We start from the raw sequence: 4,945 nt of genomic DNA on the forward strand, positions 1-4,945 counted from the left end.
TTTTGGAAGTGGTCCTGCCATCTGTGAGCTGGGAGCGGAACTTACCGACCAAGTCACGTTACACATCATCATTCATTCGGCTTCACCCGTACTGCACGCACCCTGGACGAAAACGTGTTGGAAATGGCGGAAGCGGGAAAAACTTTTCATTAACTCCATACACGACCTTTTCATTATTCCATCATGTTTTAGGCAGGGAAAGGCAAAAGAATCCGGCGATATCCGGTTACGGACTTCGCAGGGAAAGAGATACGCGTGGAACTTCGTGCGATATGCAGAATCTCTGCGTTACCCCTATGTGCTTGATGGTGATTCATGCCTCTGTCAGCAGAAGAAGAAAAATTAAGCGGCTGGGCAACCGGGAAGGTGAGGGGAAGAAGAGAAAACGAGTAAAAAAGGAGGGAAGGGTTGGATTGGTATCGATGCTCTTGACACGTCAATCCGATTATGAGTCATGGCTCGCAGCAAAAAAGTAGGTCACTGGCAGCGATGATCACGTACTACCAACTTCCCTTCTGCTGCGTGTCGTAAGAGGTGGACAGCAGTGTTGGCAGGGATCGTAAAACTTCGGAAAGACCCATAAAATGATGCGATCAGTGTTGCCATTCGACAACGTCTTTACGAAAGTAACTGAATGTTTCTCTCAGCTTAATTCCGGAGTAATTGGATTTTTATTTTTACTGCTGCGTGTGGGTGGAGTCATTTAGTAATGTTAGTGCAACATGTTGTTCATGAAATTAGGTGTCATGCAAAAAGCAATGCTTTGTAGACAGAAATCGAAACATCTTAACTCAAACTTCTCTGACGTTGAGATAGCTAAGTTTGTTGGACTTACGTTGTGTGCTATTCCTGTGTCGTTTGTGATTGTCCTTTCACATATTTCATCTTATCATCATTCATCCTCATCTTCGCGATTAGCCACAAGTGGAAGAAAAGCGATGCACAAGAAATAAATTCAATCAATCAATCAATTAACTCAAATTATGCTTTCTGACACGAAGGGAAATGGTTAATGCTCTCACCTTTGGTGGAAGTGGTACTGTGTTCGATCCCCACTGGAGCTCCAAAACTCTGATGTTGATCTAGCATCATTAGGACCACTGGGAAGCTGCTTTTGAAAAAAAAACGAACACCGCAATCCGGTCTCACAAGCCGAAAAGTTTGTTTATTGTCCAATATGGACTGGTTCAATGTGCCTTCACCGGTTATGGAACTGGGATCGGAAAGGCAGCGTTAAAACTACTCCATAGGGAAGGCGTCAGTATCGAAAGCCAAGAAACAACGCAACCATCCTTCACCCAACAGAGCAGCTTTGTTTTTCTTCTTTTTTTAAAAAAATAAACAAGCATTAGGGATCAAAATGGGGGGGGGGTTTCCTGGTCTACAGGTGTCGTGTTGGCGGAGCGGTGTGTGTATGTATGAGTTGGTGTCTTAAGTCCACTTTATGCACAGTAAGGCTAATCGGGACTGTACCTACGGTTTAAAATGGGATCCGAACCACTGTGCTATGTGCCTCTACCGGGTAGGGAGGGGTGTGTGTAAGTGAAAATCAAGACAAGAAAGTATGGCCATTTTCTTACCGGTCCGAACAAGTGGTTTATTCAGAATTTTCATCTGGGGAGGGGGGATAAGACCTTTGAGGTTACAAGAGTAAATTTCATGCCAAAATGACCGAGAATTGTACTTTTGTTAACGTTTTTTTGGGGGGGTGCAAAAAATTTGGAGAGCGGTTTTAGGGGTGTGTTGACAAATCACTGAATCCGAATATTTATTTCTTAGTTTCCTAATGGGTCTCGGGTACGATACTCGGTGGACGCACATGGCACGGTGATTCGGATCCCACTTTAAACTTTAGGCCCAGTCCCGATTAGCCTATCTGTGCATAAAGTGGACTTGAATAAAACAAATTCAACCCATCGTAGTTTCCTGATGGTATTTATTGCCCCAAAAACAAAAATTCATTTTTAGTTTTTAAGAAAGGATCCATTTGCACTTGAAGAAATGAAGAACTGCCGACCTTCATTGAGGAGCAGTTAGCATAGTTCGCTACAACGCCACCGGTTCAGAGAGTGGATGTTCTTTCTGAGTGTCTCTTCATTAATTTCATCATCTCATCAGTCATCTTCATCTTCGCGATTCAATGAATTCGATGAATCAAAACGATAACTATGTGCATTTTCCGTTTGAGCATATTATCATAATCAAGGATAGGTGGCTGTCCCCCACCCTAATTTTCTATGTCGAGTTTTTCTACCATCACTGTCGGATGTAAAATGTTGGCCTGATATTGCCAGCTATCCTCCACTTTCACTGATTAATTGCATTTCGTGTTTTCCTGGATGATTCCTCTTAAAACAGGAGGATGTTGAGATTTCCGAAGATGCTTGATGAGTTGCAACTTCGTGAGTCCGTTGGCGGCCTCAAAAACAGGCGGAACTCCAATTTTGCATAAATGTGATCGTGACCATCTCTAAGGTCCGCTGACCCTTTCGTGAATTTGCAAGTCGCGAAGTTTCACACCGTTCATTTTACAGCAGGAGGCCTTCTTCATCCAGTTGTTGCAGAAGTTACAGTTGGGCGGCGCGAATTTCGGTCTGATACTCCCACCTCGCCGAAAATCAATTCTAACCTACACTTTGTTGTGTTGTTTTTAAGTCCGCTTTATGAACAGATAGGCTAATCGGGACTGAGTCTACAGCAGTAGCTGATCCAGATATTACGGTTTGGAATGCTAGTACTTTACCTCACCTAGAATAAATGCTTACCTACAGTTGCACTGTTTTACACAAACAATATACCAAGTTGACTTCCATAGATTAGAGCAGTGGCTTGCAAAAATAGGGATCCAGAGATAAAATAGATTGTTATTATTGGATGTCGTAATCATAATCGCCGCAACCGAACTGCGCACACTTTAGATCCAGGATTGCGCACAAATCTCACTGACCTGTTTTGCGCACAGATTTTGATCGAACGTTGCCATTTTGATAGCTTTAAAGTCTGTGCGCAAAACTGTTCATTTCTTTACACAAGAAGAGAGAGAGAAATTAGAAATAAAATAGTAAATCTCTTAAGGATTAAATAAAAAATATAATTTGACCAGTAAATGTAGCAAGTCAAGATACAATTTTCATACCAATTTACATAACACAGTAAGTCACTATTGATGTTTTCAAGATACAATTTTCATGCCAATTTACTCAAACTCAAAAGTTAGGTTAGGTTACGTTAATGACTGCACAACAAACACTTCTGTCAATCGAAGCTCGTGACCTTCGGTATAAATACGGAGATACACCGACCATTACATTCTAGTCCACCAATCAGGTTCATCCTCTATGCCTATCTAATGCTACCCTTCCAGCAAAAACACGTGTTAAGTCCACACACAAACAAACACAACAGAAGGGAGAACGGCTTGAGAACATTTTACATCTGACAACATCGCCTCATTTTTTTTGTGCGCAATCCTGTACATTGTGACAGCTTGTCAACGGCTCATCAGATACCACTGATAACAGAGGAAAAGTGTGCGCAATCCCGCTGTAACCATCATAATTACCTCCATTCCTACGGTAAACTGATCGATCAGATACGAGGGGTAAAATTAATAAACAAAGAAAACAAACTATTATCTCAAGGGGTCTTGAGTTCGAACCCCTTTTGAAGCATATTGCAAGTGATTCGGATCCAAATTTAAACTGTAGGTCGAGTTACAATTAGCCTATCGTGAGCATAAAGTGGACTTAAATCAAGCTTTTAAAAATATTCTCGAGCCTCTTAAACTTCACGATAAAGACAAAACATTTGAGTCTTCAGTAATATTAGACATATTGCCCTCCCCGTGGATCCGCGCCTGATTTCGGGCAAGATTGTTGGTGAATGCAGTGACACTGTGGCTTCGATCTTACTGAATTCGATCCTCAACTGTAGTTCCATCCTCTTACAGAAGTCTTTCTCAACCGCCGGGCCTTGGTGCGAATTATACCGGGACGCGAGAGGTTCTCCTGACTTGCAGCCCGAGCTGGCAACCACCTAGAGCATCGTTCCTCAACCTATGGGGCGTGAGCCACTGCTGGGTCCCGAGGGGGCGTTTGGTGGGTTGTGAAGTCGGCTCGAAAATTTATTTAATGTGTCTTAACCTATTACATTTAAGTGACTAAGATATGTGGTTTTAACAATTTAAATTCAACCAGTGTTGTACGTAGTCTAAACTCTACATTTATGTTATTCGCGCTCCACCATTGTTTTTTTACCGGCATCTCTCTGATGTTTAACTCAAGAGGAAAATCGTATATCTGTTGTTTTCGTTTCGGTAACATTCTTAGTACCTGTGTGTCACATTCATGCCGATTTAAAGGTGTCGCTTGATATTTCCAACCGCCTGTGTGTGTGTGCGTGTGTATGCGGTTGCCAAGAAGAATCGAGACTGCTTGGATTACAAAGCTATCAGCCTATGAGCAAATGGATTGCGGCGGTATTAAGAGAGAGAGTAAATTAGTTACTTAAATTAGGCTACATATTTACTTTTCTGGAATAAAGTATTTGTAATTTGTTTAAGCAAGTGTAGAAGAGGGCTTCTTAAAGTACTCGATGTTAGCAAAAATATGATTATAAACTCGATGCACACCCCTACAAGTAATTCTGCCGGCGCCCATGCTTATGCGTCCCTTCAAGGTGGGTTCCGGACTGAAAAAGGTTGAGAACCACTCACCTAGAGTGATGGCCTTTCGTTCGGGCATCCACTGCCAGGGCCGGATTAAGGTGGGTGCTATTGATGCTGCAGCATTAGGCCCATTCCTGAAATAGGCCCAGATGAAAACAGACGAGAATTTTCCGAAAGCTGAACAGTTTTCTTTTGCTATATAAACCTGAAAATAAATCTTAGAATGAAATTTGGAACCCCAATATCGGACGCCTAGACACAGCGTTACTTATTATACAG

The sequence above is a fragment of the Lepisma saccharinum genome, chromosome 17, assembly GCF_977018435.1.
Source record: "Lepisma saccharinum chromosome 17, izLepSacc3.1, whole genome shotgun sequence".
In the NCBI taxonomy this organism is placed as follows: domain Eukaryota; kingdom Metazoa; phylum Arthropoda; class Insecta; order Zygentoma; family Lepismatidae; genus Lepisma; species Lepisma saccharinum.